General features: G+C 40.1%; 1 protein-coding gene across 3 annotated transcripts in view; it reads right to left on the bottom strand.

Annotated features, from left to right (window-relative positions):
• atxn7 (ataxin 7) overlaps positions 1-25,672 on the bottom strand; it is a 140,655-nt gene that overhangs the window by 37,326 nt on the left and 77,657 nt on the right. The window lies entirely within an intron of this gene.

Raw genomic sequence — 25,672 nt, 5'->3', positions numbered from 1 at the left:
CTGTCCATTATACCACCAATGTTGGTGTCATCTATGAATTATGCCACCTGTACTCTCATCAAAAGTATTTGTATATGACTTGCAATTTCTTCCTTGGCTTCCCACAATGTCCTAGGATAAACTTAGTCAATTCCCGGGATTTATCTACCATTATATGTCTTAAGGCCACCAATACCTTTTCTGTGAGATGGATATGTTTCAAGATATCACCATTTCCTTTTTCTGTGACCTTTTCCACAGCTAACATAGATGAGAAATAATCTTTTAAGGTCTCTCCATCATCATGTGGTTTTGTGAAAGACAAAGGTGCAAGAAATGCGATATTGATGTTAAGGATACTATCAGAACGTGCTATTCAAGTGCAAAAAGATTTGCTTGTTTGTTTTATTGACTACACAAAAGCATTTGATAAATTGAAGCACAGTAAGTTATTTGAAATATTACAGGAAACTCTAGATCTAGATTCGAAAGATCTCCGCCTAATCAGAAATCTGTACTGGGAACAAACTGCTGCTGTAAGAATAGATGGAGAAGTGAGTCAGTTTAAGAAAATCAAGAGAGGTGTTAGACAAGGGTGTATTTCTCCCCTGATTTGTTTAATGTGTACAGTAAAATATTACAAAAATAAGAGACATCTTGGGAATCAAAGTTGGCAGTGAAAACATCAATAATTTCAGATATGCGGATGACACTGTGTTAATTGCAAGTATGGAGGAAGAACTACAAAACTTAATCGATATAGTTGTTGAAGAAAGTGCAAAAATGGGTCTATCTATTGCAAAAAGACAGAATGTATGGTAATATCATTTAAAAAAAAAGGCTGATAATAAACCGGGAAGACATAAAACAAGTACAGAACTTTTGCTACTTAGGAAGCTGGGTGACATCAGATGGCAGGTGCGACATGGACATCAAAAGAAGAATAGGGATGGCAAAAGACACCTTTACGAGAATGAAGAACATACTGACCAACACTAAACTAGGCATGGCAACCCGCCTCAGAGTACTGAAATGTTACGTTTATCCATTTATGTTATATGGCTCAGAATGTTGGACAATATCTAGTAACATGAGGAAACAAATTGAAGCAGCAGAGATGTGGTTTTTGAGGAGGATGTAAAGAACATCATGGACGAAACAAATATCTAACGAAGATGTCATGAACAGAGCAAGCACAAAAAGAGAAATAATGTATGAGATCATGAAAAGGCAATGCAACTTCATTGGACGTGTGATTAGGAAAGAGCAGTTAGAATGCATGGTAATTATGCGAAAGATTGAGGGAAGAAAGCAAGAGGAAGGTAAAGACAAATAATGATGGAGACAGTAGCCAGAGAACTGGAAATGAATACCAGTGAATTGATCCACTTGACCTGAAACAGGAGTGTGTGAGCCATGGCAGTCAAAGCTCAGATTGGGCATAGCACCTGATGATGAAGAATTCCAGCTGACTACTGGGAGCCTATAGTATATTTTGAAGTTCCACTCATATAGCCTCACAAGACCCCATCAATATCCACTTTAATATACAGGTTTCCCCCACTATCTGAAAGCAGAGCGTTCCTATGAAACCTTTCGTAAGGCAAAATGGCGTAAAGTGAAGAAGCAACTACCATTAATTTATATGGGAAAATTTTTTGAGCGTTCCCAGACCCAAAAAAATCACCTACCAAATCATACCGAATTACACATAAAACCTAAAATAACAGTAACATATAGTAAAAGCAGGAATGATATGATAAATACACAGCCTATATAAAGCAGAAGTAATGCACGTATCCGGACCTGACTTGCACTACCTTACTTTCCCTTTTCTATTTTCTAATTATGATTTATAATTTAAATTTTTATTATACTTACTTCGATTTGTACTTCAAGGAGCGCGAAGCACAGAATCAAGTATCGCTGTGATGATTGTATGCTCTAGTATCAATTGTTTGGTGACAATAAAGTAAAGTACAAGTATGTACAGTGTAGTTTCACCTACCAGAATTGAGAAGACAGTGAGCACACTGGAAGGTTCACACATTTTTCTATCATGCTGCTCTTTGTAAGCACTCAAAATATTCTGCAAACCTGCCCTAAACCTACATGCCCTTTTGAACATGCAGTTCAAAGCTATGGTGTGTGCACTGCCTCTATAATGGCTCGCTGCAAAACAAACGATGAACGCTATTTTCGCTTTTCACTTTTTTTTCGTAAAAGCAAAAATCCTCTTCAGATTTCTTTTGGTTAGCGAAAACAGGTACTAATGTAGGTCTTTCGTAAAAGTGAAGTGGCGTAAAGCGAACTTTCGAGAAGCAGGAGATAGCTGTACCTAATGGCTTGGCCTCCACAGCCAAATTTGAAATGAATTCCAGTTTCACAGCTCTCTGGCTAAAGAAATTTCTCCGTATCTCTCTTCTAATAAGGGATGTCCCTATATTCTGAGAGCATGTCCTCTAACCCTAGACTCTCACACTAGTGGAAATATTCTCTGCATATCCACTCTTTCTAAGCCTTTCAATATTTGGTAGGTTTCAATGAGATCCTCTTCATTCTTCTAAATTCTCCTGGGTACTCCCAGAGCCATTAAACATTCCTCATACATTAATACATCAATCATCCCAGGATCATTTGCATGAACTCTCTCTGCACCCTCTCCAATTCTAGCACATCCTTTCTTAGATATGGGGCTCAAAACTGCTCACAATACTCCAAATGTGGTATGATCAATGCCTTATAAAGCCTCAGCATTACATCCTTGCTCTTACAGTTTTCTTGAAATGGATGCTAACATTGCATTTGTACCTTCCTTATACTGAAACCACATACTCTGGTTCTCCACTCAAAGGAAACATTCTCCCTGTATTTACCCTGCCTAGCCTCTAAGAGTCTTGTAATGTTTGAATAATATCAACTTTTGTTCTTCTGAACTCCAATTTGTAGTAATCAAACCAGTTTTAACATTTCCTTGCACATGTCCTAATGAACATTATCTGAATGGACTCTAAGGAGATACTTTATGCCAAAGAGGGAGGCCAAAATTGTTTGTTCAGAGGTGCCTGTGTTCTCACTGGTTGCAGTTAGATTTCCTACTTTTCTACACCAACTCCACTGAAATAACAGCATTTCATTACGCTTCCTCTTACTTGCTATGGGCGTGCCTGCTCTTTGTATTCTGCACAATGATTCCAAATACTATTTCACTTCCCTTTTTCAAGCCAATGGTTAGTAAACTACGGTAGTCCCACTTTGATCCATGTGACAGCCCACTGGTGACGAGAGGTGCTGCCTATTAGCAAATCCTCCACCCTATGTATCACCTCTAACCCAATGGAGTCCTAACTTTGTGATGCATCTTTTCACACCCCTTCGGGAAACTCAAGTACAATGTCTGCTAGTTTGGCCTCTATCCAATCCATTAGAAACACTGAAGACACAAACAAGATCGTTTGAGGTTCTGGGGTGTACACAATTTCCCCTTCATGCTGATTCTGCTCAAATTGGTTGCTTTTCCAAATACGCTATCATTTCTTACATAGTAGTTGATTCTACAATTGCTTAACAAATAGATGTTTGGCTCACGAGCCCGCAATTTGCCTCCGTTTTGAATACGATGTCAACACCGACAGTTTTCCAATCCCCTTGTTCTAATGCCAGAATCCAGTAGTTTACTTGTAGGTTTTCCTACATCACAAACTCCCACGTTCCTTAAAGACCTTATGATTTCAGTCTCTGAGGCTGACGTGCAAGCAGCCTTCAGGAGGGTGGACCCACAGAAAGCACCCAGCCCAGATGGGGTACCTGGTCAAGTACTTAATACATGTGCTGATCAACTGGCTGTTGTATTCACTGAGAACTTTAACTTCTCACTTCGGCAGACTGAGATACTCACCTGCTTCAAGCTTCAAATTATACCTATGCCCAAGAAGAGTGTGGTGACCTGCCTCAATGACTAACGCCCAGTAGCACTTACATCCAACAGTGATGAAAAGTTTTGAGAAATTGGTGATAAACATAGCAACTCCTGCCTGAGAAGTGACTTGGATTTCCTCCAATTTGCCTATCAGAACAATAGGTTCACAGCAGGTACCAACTCATTGGCTCTTCACTCAACCCTGCAAAGGTGCATACATCAAGATGCTCTTTAACAACCACAGCTCAGCATTAAAAGCTATCATCCCCTCAAAAATAATCAATAAGCTCCAAGACCTTGGCCTCAATACCTCCTTGTGCAATTGGATCCTGGATTTCCTCACATGCAGACCCCAGTCAATTCACATTGGCAACAACACCTCCTCCACAATCTTCATCAGCATAGGTGCACCACAAGCTTGTGTGCTTAGCCCCCTGTTCTACTCGCTTTACATTTATGACTGTGTGGTTAAGCTCAGCTCCAATGCTACATTCACTGTCACCCTTGACACCACTGTCACAGGTTGAATCAAAGGTAGTGATGAATCAGCATATAAGGAGGGAGACTGAAAATTTGGCTGAGTGGTGCTAATAACAACAACTTCTTACTCAATGTCAGCAAGTCCAAGGACCTGATTGATTTCAGAAGGAAAGCAGAGGTCCATGAGCCAGTCCTCATGGGAGAATCAGAGGTGGAGGTGGTCAGCAACTTTAAATTCCTTGGTGTTATTATTTTGGAGGATCGGTCCTGGGCCCAGCATGCAATTATGATGAAAGCACGGCAGCAGCTCTACTTCCTTAGGGATCGGCAAATATTCAGCATCACATTAAAACTCTGACATCAACGTGTAGTGAAGAGTATATTGAAAGGCTGCATCACAGCCTGGTATGAATATACCAATGCCATTGAATGGAAAATCCTACAAAAGGTAGTGGACATAGCCTAGTTTATTATAGGTGAATCCTCTCCACCACTGAGCACATCTACATGAAACGCTGTGGCAGGAAAGCAGCATCCATCATTAGGGACCCCCACCACCCAGGACATACTGTCATCAGGCAAGTGGTACAGGAGTCTCAGGACTTACACCACCTGGTTCAGGAAGTTATTATCTCTCAATCAGCAGGCTCTTGAACCAAAGGGGATGACATCACTTGCTTCATCATTGTGATGTTCCCGCAACCAATGGCCTCACTTTCAAGGACTCCATCTTCATGTTCCTGATATTCATTGCTTATTTATTATTTATTTCTTTTTTGCATTTGCAGTTTGTCGTCTTCTGCACACTGGTTGAACACCCCAGTCAGTGCTGTCTTTCATTGATTCTGTTATGATTATTATTCTACAGATTACGAATCCAAGAAAAAGACTCTCAGCATTGTATATGGTGACATATACGCACTTTGATAATATATTTACTTTGAACTTTTTCAACTCTTTCCCTACCTCCTTCCTTCATTGTCTATGGTAGTCTGTTCCTCCCTTAGAATTTTTCATTACTAGGATACACTTTGACAAAGTCATAAATTCTCTTGTACTGGTTCTGTCTTGCTTTTTCTGTGAAACTCCTTACCAACACACCGGGTAACTCTATGCTTACTCCATTGTGGATACAAGAGACTGCAGATGCCAGGATATGAAACCAAAGCAATGGGTTATGGAGTGCGCCTGTGGAGGCAAAGTTAAGGTCAATGTTTCCAAACATGATCCTGTACCTGCAGTAATTTCTTTTCATAGTTACACATCCCACTTTGTTTAATCCAATCTACAAGATTGAAGTATCCTATAATTACTGTACTGCTCTTTCTAAACACTACTATTACTTGTTAAGTTGTACTCCTTTCCAGTGTGACCATTATTTGGGGATATAAATTTCACTCCTAGTATTCAAGAGTCTTCTTTCCCACTAAAATAGACTCAACATGCTCTCAGCCTAAATTCTCCATCACAACTGTACTTACTTCATCCTTCATTAGCAGTGCTGCTCCACTGCTTTCTCCTCTCCATCCAGCCTTCCTAGTAGTTAAAAATTAAGCTCTCATTTTGATCTCTTTGCAACCATCAGAACATATCCATTTACCTTTCTTCTACAGATGCTGCATACACTAAGACACAGCCACCTGCCTTTTTGTCATTTTTATTCATCATATATTCATATAGTTTCTTTATTCCCATTTGCTCTTAGATTTTCTTTTATTTTTACAGTATTATTTTCTCCTGTTTTTCTTTCCTTTCCCATGGAATGGTATGGGAGGGGTTTCGCTCTCCATGCCTTCTTCCATAGATGCTGCCTGACCTGCTGAGCTTCTCCAGCATTTTGTGTGCTTTGCATTGGATTTCCAGCATCTGCAGATTTTCTTCTGTTTGTGGTCCACGCCATTCTTGTTTAAAACCCTCCAACAACACTAGCAAACACCTTTTGATTGGAACTATGCCTTCATGTCTGACATAAATATAATTTCATACTCCCTCATGAGATCTTTATATCCTCATTGTTGATCTGTAATACACACAGGACTTCCTATTCTATACATGCAGTCCCAGTAATATAATAAATCACGAACAACTGTGCTACCAAACCAGGGGCAGGCAACCTTAAGCACAAATGATTTTCTAGCATGCGTTATTCATTAATTTGAGGCAAAACATAACTCGATGTATTTAAATGGATATCTCCCATATTTCAAGTTTTTTTTATGGCATTTATCTAGCCCACCATCCACTTATTAATACGCGATCCGGCCCACAGAGGCAAAAAGGTTGCCGACCCCTGTACTAAACCATGTACATCTTGCTTATTTCATTAATTACACTGCTATACATTTACATATACAGTGGATTCCAGTTAATTGGTATACATCAGGACCAGTACATGTTGGCCCAATTAGGCAGCTGACCCCATTAGCTGAATTTTCATGGAAATAGTTAAAAAGATAAAAAAGACAAACTATTTAAATGAATAACAAATTATATATTTAAATGGAATACAGAACAAATTAAAACACTACCAATGCTACCACACTAAAAAGAATATTGGTTCCTAATAGTTATTGACAAAGGAATCATCCAGTTTAAGCTGCCGTGTATGGGGTGTCCAGGGAGTGGTAGATCCTCTGGTGAAGGGGCTTGTCGTGATAATTCTGCAGCACCTCACTCACCTTTGGTCCCACCAGACACTCAGCTCGCGCCCATGGCTCCAAGTAGCTGTTTGTATGCGACACCCCAATATACCGCTTCGACAGGTGAGCTAAACTAAGTAAGGGTAACCAGAAGGCCTCACACCACAATGAATTAGGGACATGCTGTCCTAGCATGTGAAGACACCTTCAGGGAGTGGTGCACCAGGAAGGCGACGCCCATCAAGGATCCCCATCACCTAGGGCATGTCATCTTCTCATTGTCACCGTCAGGCAGGAGGTACAAAAGCCTGAAGGCACACCCTCAACAATTCAGGAACGGCTTCTTCCCCTCACCATATGATTCCTAAATGGACATTGAACCCATGAACACCACCTCACTTTTATACATATATTATTTCTGTTTTTGCATTATTTTAATCTATTCAGTATACATAGATTTACTGCAATTGATTTATTTACTTATTCTTTCTATATTATGTATCACATTGAACTGCTTCGGCTATGTTAATAAATTTCACAACACATGCCAGTGATAATAAACCTGATTCCAAAAGTCAGCTCTGGCAGATGGGTGGATATGATCAACAGTGAGATCTAACGGCCAGGAAAGCGGTTCTGTAACTCTTTGTATAGAGTGAAGGGCACGATGAAGCACAGAAGAATTCATGGTCGCCCACTGCAACCAAGGAAAACCCGTTTGTGACAAGTACTAGTACCACTGAACCCAGACTTCCTAGGTTGAGAGTGGAACTGTCCCAGTGCAGTGGCATTTCCACTTCAAGAACTCCCTCGCACAGGTTTCACCGTTATCAGATGTGACAGACAACCAACAAGCTGCCGCGTTCTTTCGATTGACTGTGCTATTTTTGTTCATTTCCAGACACCCAGAGCAGGTAATGAACTGCCTTCATACAATGCTTTTGATGAGTACATCAGCCAAATCTTCATTTTCATTGTAACATTCAAGATGATTGTCAATACTTTCAAATTCTTCATAGTTCCTAACTTGAAGTAGTGAAATCACTTTAATTTGTACTCCTGGCCATTTCTGGCATCTCAAAGTCTGAATGCTTTAAACCACAGTGAACAAAAACAGTTCAGAATTGCTGCTATTTCTTGCCAGCTATTCGTGACAAAACTCAGTGCTTTTTGAATACAAACACACAAAAATGACATAATTTAAAAACTGTTCAAAACACAGAGTAGTGTCGAATGGCCACACAAGTTCGCCTGACTGATGCTAGTTAAAAACTGTTGGGCAAAAGTCTCCAGACCCAATTAAGCAAATAAATGAAGGGAATCCTGGCTATTTTCCCGATTTATTTCGTTCTTTTAGAGTTGTCCCAAATAGGCAGCTGCTCTAGTTAACCAATGGACCAATTAAGTGGAATCCACTGCAATTGCACAGAATTATGTGCTATTCTATTCTACCCTTCAGCTAGTTCCTTTACTATTATAATAGTTTGTTCTGAGGTCCAAAGAAGAGTTCAATTAATAAGCTTTCATAAGTTTTCAAGAACCTAATGAAAATCATTTGGAACTCAGACACATTGTATCAATATGCTTATACCAGAATGGTGCATACGATTTCCACAAGGTAGGAAAGTTTAGAAACCCAAGATCTTGCTCCTCTGAATTAAAATTAATGCATATAACTACATGGAATGGATGAAATGCCAACGTGTCTGCTGTGTCAGTCTGTCCCATCAGTTGGTACCTTTTGAGTTTTCACTAATTATTCCGATGATTAATGTTACCTGACAGACAATTGGGTAATTCTTATGAATTATTGAAGTGCAGGCAACTATGTTTTACCAGATTTTCTATCTTGCTTTCAGAGAAGTAATTTTTTTTAACTTTTTAACTAGATAAGGTTCATTAAGGAAATGTCCAATTTGAAATATTTATCCTAAAGTACATTTAATTATTATGCTCTCCTTCAGTTTCAGGTTCATTAGCAATGTACATAGTTTTCACATCTGGTTGCATCTAGGGTACTGAAGAATATTTACTGCACTGCCATAACTTCTGAAAACAATCTTCAATAGCAAGGAAAACCTAACCATGAGAGAGCAGAAGATTGTGGGTTGAGATTTAGTTCTAGTTATTCCCAAAACAATGTAATTTATTATCTTCAGTAGCTGAAGATTGATATCCAAAATAAAATGAATTACAGCGAGCTCTAATTCTGGTCTAATGGGACACATTGGGACCAGTACATTTTGGCCCAATTAAGCAACTGCTTAATTGGCTGAAGTTTTACGGAAGTAGTTAAAAAGGTATAAAAACAACAAACTACTACTTAACCAGCAATTATTTATTTAAATGAAATGCAGAACAAATTGGAGTACTAACAGTACTAGAGTACTTTAAAATTATGTATTCATTCTTAATAGTTATCAACGGATGAATTCTTTCAGTGTATGCTGCCATGTTCCTTTGATTGACTGTATTTATGATTGCATCCTCCAAATCTTCACTTTGATTAGCAGACAAGATTATTGTTAACACCTTCATATTCATCAGAGTTCCTCACTTGAAGTAGTGACAATATTTCACTTCTACTCCCGGTTGTTTCTGGCATCTCCAAGTTTTGGAATTGAAGCAGTTTAGTATTGTGTAACTGCTTATTTCTCCCCACCTATCAGTGAGGGACATTACTACTTTTGAACACAAGCCCTTTCAACTGACACCATTTAAAAATTGTTCGCTCTAAACATGCGTAGTGTCTAACAGCCACAAAAGTGGATGCAACTGATGCTAGTTAGAAACTGTTCGGCAACAGATTCCTGTCCCAATTAAGCAAAGAGAATCCCGGCTATTTTCTTGATTCGTTTTTGTTCTTCACAAGTTGACCCAAACAAGCAGCTGCCCTGATTAACAGATGGCCAAAATAAACAGAATCCACTGTATTAAAATAATGTAAAAAGAAAGCAAAAAATAGGGGGTCAGTATTCATGGGTTTATTGTCCATTCTGAAATCTGAATGCAGAGGAGAAAAGCTATTCCTAAAATGTTAAGTGTGTCTTCAGGCTCCTGTCCTTCCTTCTCTGATGGTAGCAATGAGAAGAGGGCATGTCCTGGGTGATGGGGGTCACCTTTTCAAGGCATTGCCTTTTGAAGATGTCCTCACTGGTGGGGAGGCTAGTCCATGCTGGAGCTGGGTGAGTTTACAAACCTCTACAACCTTCTCCAATCCTGTGCAGTAGCCCCTCCTTACTAGACAGCGATGCAGTTAGAATGCCCTCCATAGCACCTCTGTAGAAATTTGCTGGAGTCTTTGGTGACATCCCAAATGTCACAAACTCCTAATGAAACGTAACCACTGGCTTGCCCTCTTCATTAATCGCATCAATGGTTGGGGTCCAAAACATCTTCTTCAGAGATATTGCCATCCAGGAACATGAAACTGCTAACCCATCGATATTTAGTTCCAGAAACCAGGAGTCTTCCGGTCACATTCTTATAATCATATTGGCTTCAGACACTAGCCAGTAGCATCTTGGGATCTTTAGGAAACAGAATGGTGCTGCTGTCTCACAGTTCCTACAAGCTATTCCATCCTGACTTCCAGGGCAGCTTACGTGGGGCTTGCATGTTTTCCTTGTGACCGAGTTTCCTCCGGAAGTTCTGACTTTCTTCTACATCCAGAAGACAGACTGGCATCCCTGCACTGTAGATTGTGACCTTCTGTAATGCAATGCCTCATTACTTGTGCTTGCGTCAAGAAACTAGAGTTGAAAATAAAAAAGCATTTATTTATCCTCCATACATTCCATAGAGTGAGCTTTATTCCATCTGAAATTTTGTGCAGTGATCTGCGAATTCTGTAAGGGCAAGTATCTGTTACGTAAATGACTATATGTGGGGCTCACAGGTTAATTGGCAACAAAATAAATCTCTATGGCAGCCGGGCAAGAGAACAAACAGGAGTTAATGGGCAGAGAGAGAAAAATTTATAGAGAAGTGGAGGAATGGGACAGCTCTATGAGCCAGCATGGGAGGAAGTTTCCACTACTCATGACTATCAAGGAAAATACTGACCAAGTAGATCTCCAAAACATTCCTTCTTAATCACTCTCATATTTTACTCTACTGTTCCAGGTATACTGATCCCTAACCTACTGCGATCTATCATCTTTTTCATGTTTCCCAGCTCTCCCTGTCCTGCAGCTGCGAGAAAAAGGCAGAGATCCATTTATGCTCAAACATTTCAACAACAGGTTTAACATGTAAATTAGGTTACAAGGTTTGCACTTTCATGTTGTTCCAGTTTCCTCTGTCAATGTGAAAACAAAAAACACCTTGCCAATAGCTAAATCTCTTATTTCCTCTACAAAATATATGATTCATTCTCATTTTAGCTCATCCCTACTCAAGAACATGAATTTTGTGTAAACATCATGTCTGATGTAATTAAAAATTTACAAGCCAAGTTTCTGAGTACTTTCTCAGAATACTTTCTGATTATTCATTATCAAAATCAAACTCCAAGAGTATACCCAACTTACACAAATGCAATACCATAGGTCAGGAAGACACTTGTTAAATGACAACTGTGCCCTGAGATACAACTGGAGTTAAAACTGTGCAACACCATTTCAACAGCTATAAAGATTCCTGGAGCTTCTCCAGCTCTGACAATCTTCCATCTTGCCCATTCATAGATCATTTGGAACAAAGAAAATTTCTGGGTAGGGAGAGTGCAGGCTGGATTTGGAGTGTGAATGGACAACATCCATTCCTAAATGGACAGTGAACCTGTGAACATTACCTCACTTTTTAAAATATATATTATTTCTGTTTTGCATGATTTTTAATCTATTCAATATACATATATTGTAATTGATTTATTTTTTATTATTTTATTTTTTCTTCTTCTTTTATATTATGTATTACATTGAACTGCTGCTGCTAAGTTAACAAATTTCACGATACATGCCAGTGATAATTAACTTGATTCTGAAAAAGGGGAAAAGCATTGAGACTGCAGGAAAGGGCTCAGTGTAACTAAAGCTACAGTAAAATTAAATACTAATGGTTATTCTTATTGTAAAATAATTTGCATCTTGGATTATTCAACTAATACATTTCTGGTTAGATTTTAGATAATAGCATGAAATTTTATTCTGCTCTGTGCAAATAAAATATAAACTAATCTTATTCTATGCATAATGCACATCCACCAATTCATAATTTAAGGAACACCTCACAAACTTCTTTTTGACATTCAATAAAAACCTCAATCTAATCTATTTTCTTTATTACATTTAAAGCTGTATTGTTTATACCCTGTAATTAAAGTACAAGACCTAAATTTTTCCTCAAGAACAAAAGAATGATGGAAGACAGAATTTAAGGATTTGAATTCATTAGATGCTGACTTGCTGTTTGCTCCTGTTGATAAGATGAGAAATGGGGTTATCAGGCTCAGGATAAAAGGATGATTCTGGGGATACTGAGGATGCGTCTTCACTCTATGAATCTGCAGTCCTTTCCACCAGCAGTATATAGGATTAGTCAAATATTGTGATTAAGGTGAGGATCAATAAATTTATGGACACCAAAAAATTAATTAAAATAAAGAGCAGGCAGTGGGAGATAAAGGAGTGGATTTGAATTTGATGCCCAGCAAAGACTTTATTGAGAGAAGGAGAATCAGAACATGACATAACTCAACCCATCCTACTTATGATCGGAGCAAATCTGGCAGGCAAATGGAAGTTGATTTCTATAATTGTGCAATTTATCTCAGATAATGCTCACAATTCACCACCTTTATTACTGCTATTACTTTAAAAGTGGCATGTGTCTCATTTTGAAGAAGCTCAGTAAATACTAGACTGCTTAATCATCTTGTGTGCTATGCTGTCTTAATCATTGCTTCATCGGAAAACATAGAAGCTATTAAACCAGGATGTTCAGTTGTGGATTGTACTGTATTTTTTCATGTGTGGAATAAGCTCAATTCTAAAGTAAATCTCTACTGAAATTTTCTAGAATTGTCTTTAAAATGCACAATTAGAACTGAACAGTATCATACGTCAGTAACAGGAAAAGCTAACAGGTCCTCACTTGTTAGATTAATAAATAAGTATTTCCAAATTGGCAAAGAAAATGCCCAACACACAAAAATAAGCACGTGATCAGTTTACTTTGAGCATAGAACATGAAGGTTTTCAAAGCACTGAGCAAGGAGGCGATTTAGCTTTGCAAATTGCACCTTGAATCTCGAAATCACCAACCTACACTTGAGTGAGATTATTTGCTGAAGTAACAAAATCAACAACCACATTCTCAAAATTCCCACACTACAAGTTCCTGGGCATCAACGTTTCAGAGATCTTTCCTGGGCCCAACTTACTGATTCAATCACGAAGACACACAGTGGTTGCTCTACTTCATTAGGAGTTTGAGGAAATCAGCATGTCATCAAAGACATGCAAATTTCTATAGATGTGCAGTGCAGAACATCCTGATGCACTGCATCAAACTTTTGTGTGAAGGCTCCAATGCAGTTGTTTACAAGAGGCTGCAGAAGGCTGTAGATTCAGCCAGCTCCATCACGGGCTCAATCCTCTCCACCAGCAACGACATCTTTAAGAGATGTTGCATTCCACCATTAAGGAACTACACATCCCAGGACATGCCCTCTTGTTGTTACTACCATTGGGGGGAGGTTGGAGAATTGGATAATTCATACTCAACAATTTAGGAACAGCTTGTTCTCCTCCACTGCTCCAAGAGGACTACCAGCTTCTTCCACCAAGCCAGACTGATTAATTCATGTTGATACAATTGTATTTCTGTGGTACTGAATGCCCTATCGTACAAACAAGTTATTACAAATTACTGTAAATTGCACATTTAGAGGAAGACGTAACGTCAAGATTTTTACTCCTCATGTATATGAAGGATGTAAGTAATAAAGTCAATTCCATTCAACCTTGTTGTGATTTGGAGGTTTTTGTGCCTCAATGACCGGAAAGTTATGCTGGCTGCATTCAGGCTTTTCTGCTTTGCCTCTAGGTAGGGTTATCTATGCCAAACAAGTCAAAGGGTAGTGGTCCACTGGCCACTGGCCCTTCAGGTTCCAATTGGGGGGGGTTGGGGGGGGGGGGGGTAGAGGGGTTCAGCTCAGGGCTAATAATCCCGATTGGTAAAACAAGACTGTTAAGGGAAATAGCAAAGAAGAATCCTTCTACATCTGAGTGCAACGTAATTCCAGAGTCTCCACCTGGGGCCTGCATGACTGACAGTTGTGAAAACTGAACTACTGACACAATTAAGGAACTCCTGAACATCACCAGAGATGAAGGACCTTCAATGGTGCCCTAAATGACAGCAGTATTATGGGCAGTAAGGAGGTGTTCCCTTCCACTATTAGATTTTTGAATGGTCTATGAACCCATGAATTCTACCATATCATTCTTGTTTTCTTTCACTAATTATTTTTGTAATTTATAGAAAAGTGGTGGGGGAGCTACGATGGTGCCAATAAGCAGCTTCTTCGAGCTATCTGTGGAGACAGCTGAATTTTTACCTTTTATGTCTCTATTTTTTCTTCAAGGTGGATGGGTTCTGTCAGTGCCCTTGACCTGCAGCTGAACTCAAACTGCGACTCTTTACAGTGATGATTCCCACTCTTAGGGCTCACTGACTGGCTGCTTTTCCATATCCCAAGGGATTGGCCTAGAAGATAAGCGCATCTTCCAAGCCTTTGCGGCCCTGGGGATGAGCCGATTCTATACCAATGCTGCTGATTGAAGTGTCGCATGAGAAAGCTGAATATCTGGAACAGCAGATCAGCTGCTGGAGCTCTCTGGACTCAGCGAAGCACTCTTCCTTTCTCTCACACACACATTCCTGAGGGAGAGTTTGCTGCCAATTCTCTAGTTGGAGAACTCGGGGTAAAAAAATGATGTGGCAGAACTTTTAACACCATAAAACACTGAGTTGTTTTGCTTTTGTTAGTCTCCCCTCTCACTCTGTGACACCTCTCTGCGCCTTTATTAGAGGGAACCTGTGACATGTTGAATTGGTCAGGAGAATGTTTTTTTCCCGGTACTGCAGATCATGTCCTCTCATGGGGGGGTTTGCTACTGCTTGCTTGTTGGGTGGTAGGTGCTAATGCTTTTTGCTGAAATAAGAGGGGGCGGGGAGGGTTGATGCTTTCCTGCTGCTTGCGCATAGGATGGGGGGGAGGGGCTTTGGAGTGCTAATGTTTTTACTGTAATTCATTCTTTGGGGTACTCTTCTGTTCTTGCAGATGTCTGCAAAGAGCAAGAATTTCAGTTTGTATATTATGTACATTCTTTGATAAATGGACCTATTGATCTTTGTCTTTGCACTGAATTGCTGCTGCAAAAGAAATTTTGCATCATTTGTCTGTGACAATTAATCTGATTCTGGCACCCAACATGACTGATATTAAGGAAAAAAAATGCACAGGAACAAAACTTATTTTTCCTTCTATTTGTTTTACAGAATGAAGTCACTAGCAAGATCAGTATTGACTACTAACCCTGCATACTCTCAAGATGGTGGCAGTGAGCCACCTTCACAAACTGTGCAGTCCACAGGTTCAGGTACTGGTAAAAATAGTAGCAAAGGAATCCAAGAATTTGGACCAACCTTCAATGAAGGGGCAGTGGCAAATTTCAAGATATAGTGAACGAATAAAGAAGGGATGCCTATGAGATAGCTTTTTAGAGCAGCTTGTGGTTGAGTCCACTTGGGGATCAAGTATTCTAGATTGGGTGTTGTGTAATGAACCAGATTTGATTAGGGAAGCTTATGGTAAAGGAAATCGTAGGAGGCAGTGATCATGACATGATAGAATTCAACCTGCAATTGGAGAGCGGGGAGAGACTAAAATCTGATGTATCAGCATTAGAGTGGAGTAAAGTGAATTACAGAGGTGTGACGGGGGCTGGCCAAAGTTGATCGGAAAGGGACACCAGCAGGGATGATGGCAGAACAGCAATGGTTTGAGTTTCTGGAAGCTATTTGGATGGCACAGGGTAGATACAACACAACCTTGGCTGACAAGGGAAGTCTGAGACAACATGAAAGCAAAACAGCGCACATGTAATAGAGAAAAAAAAAGTAGGAAATTAGAGGATTTTAAAAAAAACAACTGAAGGCAACTAAAAAAAACCATAAGGAACAAAAAGATGAAACAGAAAAGCAAGTTAGCCAATGATAGCAAAGAGGATACCAAAAGAATTTTCAGATATATAAAGAGCGAAGGAGAGGCGAGAGTAGATAACGGACCTAAGAAAAATGCTGAAAAAATGGTAATGTGTGACAAGGAAAGGTGGATGAATTGAAGTACTATTTTGCTTCAGTGGAAGACATTAGCAGTATGCTGATGCTCGAGAGGGTCAGAGGACTGAAGTGAGTGCAGTTGCTATTACTAGGGAGAAGGTGCTTTTAGGTATTGTGAAGTTTTCATAATTTTGCAGTTTTCTCATTTAGTTATTTATTATGCCGTTCTTTTCTATACTTTATTAACATCTAATGTTCGAATGTCTGACCATACAATCCAAGTCATTTCACTGCATTAGTGCAACAACGGATACAAATAAAGTCTGTTTTTACAGTTAAAGCTACTTATCAATGTGTTTTACATGGACTGATGATCCAAGTTGTCCTATTTCATTGTGTCTCGTCTGTGACAAGCAACACAGGAATGTAGCAATGGCTCCTGCAAAATTGAAAAGACACCCAACTACAAATCACAGCCAAATGACACGCAAAAGTACTGGGTATTTTAAATTACTATTGGAATCTCAAAACAAATAGAGTAAGCTTTTGTTAATAAAGTCACAGTCATTAAAAAGTTTCAGGAAACAAGTTATTTAGTAGCAGTACTTATGACTCAAACTGAAAAGTCACACAATTGGTGAGAACCTAATAATGCCAGCATGTAAAATTATAGTGAGTAAAATGCTGCTAGGACAAAATGCAATTCAAGAAATTGAAAAGGTTTCACTCGCAAACACTATGATAAGTTGACCTAGTGATGATATATCACATGATGCTCAAGAGGTTTTGTGTGATAAACTGAAAAACAGCAGCTTCTCTATCCAGGTTGACGAGTCAACAGATTTCACCAGTAAATGTCATGTTGTGGCATTTGTAAGATTTGTAAATGATGGTGAAATTCAAGAAAATTTTTCCTTTTGCAAAGAGTTGCCGGAAACAAGCAAAGGCCAAGATATATTTAATGTTTCATCTTTATATCTGGAAACCAAAGGTCTGTCTTGGAGGAACTGCGTTGGCAACTATGTTGCTTTGGCTTATGGCTTTTAATAACTTTACTATTCAACGTTGTCTATAGATCTTTATGTTGTAAATAGCATTAGTTAAAATCCATCTACAACCTTTATTTAAATTAAATCTACTAAACATACCTTTAGAAAAATTAGATCCCATTTTGGCTTAAGCCAGTTATTTAACAGAAATTTATTCTGTTTGCCTTATGAGATTTTAAAATTTATGAAGGGGAAAGAAAGATTAATTTCAAGAAAGATAAGCTAAGCTTAACTACCTGCTTTTTCAAGAAAGGTTGGCTAAAAATTCATTCTCTACTCAAAACAGCATTGACAATTATTTTTGGATTATTTTATCTACAACTTACTGATCACATCAATGTACCATGAGCTGTAGATATAATAATTTTCCACGCAGAGTTTCCTGAAACCTGAAAATTATTTCAGGGGATCTTCCAGGGCAAAAAGGTTGAGGAAGGCTGATCTAGGGTGTCAGTCAATGCCAGATACCCAGACTTTGCCACACTCTTGCATATAAATAATATGGATGCTCCAGTTGAGTTTCTGGTCAGTTATGACCATGAGAATGCCTAGAGTTGGTGATAGAACATAGAAAACCTACAGCACAATATAGGCCCTTCGGCCCACAATGTTGTGTCGAACATGTACTTACTTTAGAAATTAGCTAGCTACCCATAGCCCTCTATTTTTCTAAGCTCCATGTATCTATCCATGAGTCTCTTAAAAGACCCTATTGTATCCACCTCCACCACAGCCGCCAGCAGCCCATTCCATGCACTCACCACTCTCTGCATAAAAAAAATACCCCTGACATCCCCTGTGTATCTACTTTCAAGCATCTTAAAACTGTGCCCTCTCATGTTAGCCATTTCAGCCCTGGGAAAAAGCCTGATTATCCACACGATCAATGCCTCTCATCATCTTATACATCTCTATCAGGTTACCTCTCATCCTCCGTCGCTCCAAGGAGAAAAGGCTGAGTTCATTCAACATATTCTCAAAGGCATGCTCCCCAATACAGGCAACATCCTTGTAAATCTCCTCTGCACCCTTTCTATGGCTTCCACATCCTTCCTGTAGCGAGGTGACTAGAACTGAGCACAGTACTCCAAGTGGGGTCTGACCAGGGTCTTATATAGCTGCAATATTACCTCTCAGCTCCTAAATTCAATTCCACGATTGATGAAGGCCAATACACCGTACGCCTTCTTAACCACAGAGTCAACCTGCGCAGCAGCTTTGAGTGTCCTATGGACACAGACCCCAAGATCCCTCTGATCCTCCACATTGCCAAGAGTCTTACCATTAATACTATATTCCACCATCATATTTGACCTACCAAAATGAACCACCTCACACTTATCCGGGCTGAACGCCATCTGCCACTTCTCAGCCCAGTTTTGCATCCTATCAATGTCCCGCTATAACCTCTGACAGTCCTCCACACTATCCACAACTCCTCCAACCTTTGTGTCATCAGCAAATTTACTAAACCATCCCTTCACTTTCTCATCCAGTTCACATAAAAATCACAAAAAGTAAGGGTCCCAGAACAGATCCGAGGCACACCACTGGTCACCAACCTCCATTGAAAATATGACCCGTCTACAACCACTCTTTGCCCTCTGTGGGCAAGCCAATTCTGGATCCACAAAACAGGGTCCCCTTGAATCTCATGCCTCCTTACTTTCTCAATAAGCCTTGCATGGGGTACCTTATCAAATGCCTTGCTAAAATCCATATACACTACATCTACGGCTCTACCCTCATCAATGTGTTTAGTCACATCCTCAAAAAATTCAATCAGGCTTTTACGGCAAGACTTGCCTTTGACAAAGCCATGCTGACTATTCCTAATCATACTATGCCTCTTGAAATGTTCATAAATCCTGCCTCTCAAGAACTTCTTCATCAACTTACCAACCACCGAAGTAAGTCTCACTGGTCTATAATTTCCTCGGCTATCTCTACTCCCTTTCTTGAATAATGGAGCAACATCTGCAACACTCCAATCCTCCAGAACCTCTCCCATCCCCATTGATGATGCAAAGATCATTGCCAATGCAAAGAGCATTGCCAGAAGCTCAACAATCTCTTCCCTCACATCCCACTGTAGCCTGGGGTATATCTCATCCGGTCCTAGTGACTTATCCAACTTGAATGCTTTCCAAAAGCTCCAGACATCCTCTTAATGTCCATATGCTCAAGCTTTTCAGTCTGCTACAAGTCATCCCAACAATCACCAACGTCCTTTTCCGTAGTGAATACTGAAGCAAAGTACTCATGAAGTACCTCGGCTTTCTACTCCAGTTCCATACACACATTTCCACTGTCACACTTGATTGGTCCCACTCTCTCATGTCTTATCCGCTTGGTTTTCACATACTTGTAGAATGCCTTGGGGTTTTCCTTAGTCCTGCTCACCAAGGCCTTCTCATGCCCCTTCTGGCTCATTCTTAAGCTCCTTCCTTTAAGCCTTATAATCTTGTAGATCTCTATCGTTACCTAGTTATTTGAACCTTTTGTAAGCTTTTCTTCTTGACTAGATTTTCAACAGCCTTTATACGCCATGGTTCCTGTACCCTACCATAACTTCCCAGTCTCATTGGAACGTACCTATGCAGAACTCCAAATATCTCCTGAACATTTGCCACATTTCTTCCGTACATTTCCCTGAGAACATCTTTCCCAATTTATGCTTCCAAGTTCCAGCCTGATAGCCTCATATATCCCCTTACTTCAATTAAACATTTCCCTAACTTGTCTGTTCCTATCCCTCTCCAATGCTATGATAAAGGAGATAGAATTGTGATCACTACTGCCAAAACGCTCTCCCACTGAGAGACCTAACACCTGACCAGGTTTATTTCGCAACACCAGATCAAGTATAGCCTCTTCTCTTGTAGGTTTATCTAGATATTATGTCAGGAAACCTTCCTGAACACACCTAACAAACTTCACCTCATCTAAACCCCTTGCCCTAGGAAGATGCCAATCAATATTGGTGAAATTAAAACCTCCCACCATGTATGGTCCAGGCAAAATTCAAACCATATATTGGCAAGCAGGATAAATGGAAAAAATAATTTAATGGCACCATTTACAATACCCATCAATACTTATCAGTCCATTGCACATCACCAGCTGAGGCAGAATGAACTTACACTGGACAGGACATAGCCATAATACGAGCTTCACAATTACAACCAATTGTGAATTTGCACTCAAACAGAAAATTGCTAAATGCTGCATTTTTAGAACTTTCTCAGAGAAAAATCTACTATTTTGAAGCAAGGAAGTCAAGTTCCTTCAGTGTACATCCGTTGTGGTCACAGATGATTAACAGATAAGTGAAAAGTGTTCTAACTTTTAATCACCATCTTCTACATGAAGTGTTGAGAGTTCCTTGCTGTGAACTGGTTAGTTTCAGAGCACTGTTTTTCAATGAATTCAGAAGTGGGATTATACTGATTTGTTAATTTAGTCAATAACCTGGAAAAACCTTAGGTTCTTCTAAGATCTGGTCACACTAAGTAACCAGGGTCAACCTATCCAAGCAAAAGGATATTGCACCACAGGGAGGCAGATAAGTGAATCCAGGAGGTAGTGCTAGAGTTGCCTCAGTCCTTGAACTTACCTAACAGGTCTGAAATTTTTGCTCAGGTGAGGACAAGAGTGGGGGCTATACTAAGGATGAGTAACCAAATCATGGCACCATGATTAAGGGAGCCATTCAAGAGGGGTGAGAGAAGAGAATTGGGGAGCTGTAGTTATAATGATTGCCTAAATGATTTGGATCCAATCTAATCTGCCTACCATCACAAAAGCTCAACAGCAGATACCATTTCATTGGCTCTTCATTCATCCTTAGAACATCTGGACAGTGACAATGCATGTATCAGGATGTTTTTCATTGACTAAAGCTCTGTATTCAGCTATCATTCTCTCAAAACTAATCAATAATCTCTAAACCTCAACCTTGTACAACTTGAACCTCGATTTCCTCACTTGTAGACACTAGTCAGTTAGGATCGGCAACATCTTCCCCACAATTACTATCAGCACAGATGCACCACAAGGTTGTGTGCTTACCTCCTGCTCTACTTGATTTTTACTTATGACTGAGGCCAAGTACAGCTCCAATGCCATATTTAAGTTTACTGACAACACCACTGTTGTTGACTGAATCAATGGCCTTGCTGATTAGTGCCAGAACTATAACCTCTCACTCAACATCAGCAAAATCAAAGAGCCGATTATTGATTGCAAACCTTTGCAGCCAGGGCATGTGGTAAAAAATACAATGGGAGACAGAAAAGCAATATTACAAAGGTCATGGGGGGAATTCAAAATGCAGTTAGATTGGGAAAAACAGGTTGGTGCTGTATCCTAAGAGAAGGAATTTGTAGAATGATTATGAGATACAGTAGCTTTTTAGAACAGCTTGTGGATGAGCCCACTAGGGCAAAGGAATTCTGGATTGGCTGCTGTGTAATGAACTAGACTATTCAGGAGCTTAATGTTAAGGAACCCTGAGGAGGCAGTGACCATAAAATGATAGAATTCTCCCTGCAGTTTGAGTGAGAGGAGCTAAAATCAGATGTATCAGTATTACTGTAGAACAAAGAGAACTACAGAGGCATGAGAGAGGAGCTGACCAACATAGATTGGGCGGAGACACCAGCAAAGATGGCAGTAGAGCAGCAGTGGCTGGAGTTTCTGGGAGCAATTCACAAGACACAGGATTGGTTCATCCTAACCAGAAGCATTCTAAAGGAAGGATAAGGCAACCATAGCTGACAAGGGAAGACAGCACAAATGCAAAAGGAAGGCGATACAATAGTATAGCAGAGATCGCTTCCTATGTGTCTCCTTTGTCCATTCATCCTTCTCCACTGATCTCCCTCCTGGCACTTAATCTTGCAAGCAGAACAAATACTACATCTGCCCCTACTCCTCCTCCCTCACTACCATTCAGGGCTCCAAACAGTCCTTTCAGGTGAGGTGACATTTCATCTGAGAGTCTGTGGGGATCATCTACTGTATCCGGTGCAGCCTCCTGTATATTGGTGAGACCCGACGTAGATAGGTACACCGCTTCGCCGAGCACCTACTCTCTGTCCACCAGAAGAAGCCGGATCTCCTAGTGGGCACACGTTTTAATTCCACATCCTGTTCCCATTCTGACACACTAGTCCATGGCCACCTCCACTGTCATAATGAGGCCACACTCAGGTTGGAAGAGCAACACTTTATGTTCTGTCTGGGTAGTCTCCGACCTGATGGCATGAACTTCCAGTAATGGCCCCTCCAACTCTCCTCATTATTCCCCATTCCCATTTCCCTCTCTCACCTTATTTCCTTACCTGCCCATCACCTCCCCCTGATGCTCCTCTCCCTTCCCTTTCTTCCATGGCCTTCTGTCCTCACCTATCAGATTACCCATTCTCCAGCCTTTTATCTCTTTCACCAATTGACTTCCCAGCTCTTTACTTCACCCCTCCTCACCTCCCAGTTTCATCTATCACCTGCTACCTTGTATTTCTTCCTCCCTTCCCCCCCCCCCACCTTCTTACTCTGAATTCACATCTTTTTTCTCCAGTTCTGATGAAGGGTCTCTGCCCAAAATGTCAACTGTACTCTTTTCCATAGATGCTGCCTGGCCTGCTGAGTTCCTCCAGCATTTTGTGTGTGTTGCTTGGATTCCCAGCGTCTGCAGATTTTCTCTTGTTTGTGTTATGGCAAAATTCATTGGAATGCATAACCCCCCCCCCCCGTAGAAAGTTTAAATACTCCAACTCTGAAGGGTTATACTGATATACCAATAGACACCATGGATCATCAAAAGTTTAGTGTTATGTGTTGTTAAATTAAGAGTTTAAATTTTGAAGTACTTCGCTCAAAAAGTATTTCAAAACTTTCAACTTTTATTCCAATGTTTATTTTTCAATGCAAGCACCAAATTTTAGGCCATAATGATAGCTGAAAAATGTTGTCATAATTAAGTCTCCAATACCATCACTGAATTGAGCTACATTTTTCCCCTAAATGTAACCAATAAATACTTTTCACTGACAATTCATCAGGAAATCCAATAGATAAGTTATTGGCAATGCCTTCACAACATCTTAATGAAAATAATCCCAGATGGTTATGCAACTGTTGGAGACTTTACAAAACAAAAGAAAGGAAATTTACAGCAATGGAAGACCAACTCCCTTTGCTTCTAATTAAATTCAAGCTGCTTGTAACACTATGAATATTTTAAACCAGGTTATTTTATCAACAATTACCAACACTGAAATAATCAACTTCCAGCAAATATCCTATTCAGTTTCACAAGTACACTTCGCTGCCATTGCTCTTGGCAAAACAGTTCACTTTCTAGCACACAAACCTGTGATATGTTCTAACAGAGCAATTCTTAATTACAATTAGTTTTAAAGTCAAAATAAAGCATTTACAGAGCATCTCTTATCATAGAATTATACATCACGGACAAAGGCCCTTAGGACCACCTCGCCCATGAGGACCAAGTTGTCTAACGGACCTAGACCTATTTGTCCACATCCCTTTAAACCAGGGGTTCCCAACCGAGGGTCTTATGGACCCCCTGCTTAATGGTATTGGTCCACGGCATAGAAAAGATTGGGAACTCCTGCTTTAAACCTTTCCTATCGATGTAACTACACATCTTTTAAATCTTTTAAGTACTAAAATAGTATTTGGCTCTACCACTTCCTGACAGCTCGTTCCACATACATTCCCGCCCTCTGGGTAAAAAACATTTACCTCTCAGGTGCCTTTTAAAAAAAACTTCCTCCTCTCACTTTAAATATATGTCATTTAGCTTTGGACTCATCTACTCTAAGGGAAGATATATTGGCATTTCACCTCATTTATGCCCCTCATGATTTTACAAAATTTCTTTTAGGGTCACCCCTCAGCCTCCTTTACTCCAAGGAGGGAAAGTTGTAGCCTATCCAGTCTTTTCTGAAAAAACACGGCCTTCAGCCCCAGTAGATTTTTTGTAGCCTCTCTAGTTTAATGACAGGCCCCCTATAGCATGGCTACCAGACTGCCCATCTTCAAATGTGGCCTTAACAACGTCCTGTACAGATGTAGCATGACATCCTAACTTCTATAATCAATATTCTCAGTGATGAAGGCAAGTGTGCCAAATACTTCCACCAGCACTGCAACCATGTCACTACTTCAAAGCACAATGTAGCTAACCCCTTTGGTCTCTGTTCAACAACAGCCCTAGGGCTCCACCGACTACTGTGCAAATTCTGCTCTGGTTTGCTTGCCAAAGTAAAACACCTCTCATTTATCTGAATTAAACTTCATCTGCCATTCCTCAGCCCACAGATCAAGTGGATCAGGATTCCATTATAAACTACGCCCCCCCCCCCCCACCACCAACTGTCCACTATACCACCAATTTTAATGTCACTTGCAAACTTACTAACCATGGCACCTACACTACCGTCCAAATTGTGAACATAAATCGTGGACAACAGGCACAGCACTGATTCCCACTGGTCACAAGCCTCCAGTCTGAGAAAGCAACCTCAACCACAACCCTCTGACTGTCAAGCCAATTTTTCATCTAATTAGCCAGCATGTCCATGTGATCCAGACTAACAACAGTCGGCCCTCCTTATCCACGGGGGGGGGGGGGGATTAGTTCCGGGACGGACCTCCCCCCGTGGATACCATAAAACGCAGCTGCTCAAGTTGGTGGACTTTAGGACCCGGCGGAGCACCAAAGCTTATTTAACCTGTCTCAGTGCGGTGAACTTTAGGACCCAACGGAGCTCCGGACCCTATTTAACCTGTCTCAGTGCGGTGAACTTTAGGACCTGGCAGAGCTTGGGACCCGCCGCCTGCAGTGTTTTCGTTCCTAAAAACAATCATGATTGAAAAAGGGGAAATAATACAGCAATTGGAAAGAGGTGAAACACCACTGGTCATTGGCAAAGCATTAGGCTACAGTCGGTCAACAATCAGAACAGTTTTAAAGGATAAAGTGAGAATAATGGAGCATGTGAAGGCCCTGCCCCGATGAAAGCTACAATTATTACTAAGCAACGCAGTGGTTTAATTATTGAAATACATGCATTTCTTTAAGTGTTTTATATGCACAGAAAGGTAAAATATATACTATATACTAAGACAAATGTTTGACTAACTGACGCTAAATAATACCGGATGTACCTGTTCCGACTTAGAGAACTTCCGGGTTTTTCTTTCGATTCCCGATCCCGTATACTTTAAATCATCTCTAGATTACTTATAATACCTAATACAATGTAAATAGTTGTTATACTGTA

Source organism: Hemitrygon akajei, chromosome 19, assembly GCF_048418815.1.
Source record: "Hemitrygon akajei chromosome 19, sHemAka1.3, whole genome shotgun sequence".
Classification (NCBI taxonomy): Eukaryota; Metazoa; Chordata; class Chondrichthyes; order Myliobatiformes; family Dasyatidae; genus Hemitrygon; species Hemitrygon akajei.
Note: the sequence above shows the minus strand (reverse complement) of the source record. Positions and strands in the feature narration are given on the sequence as shown.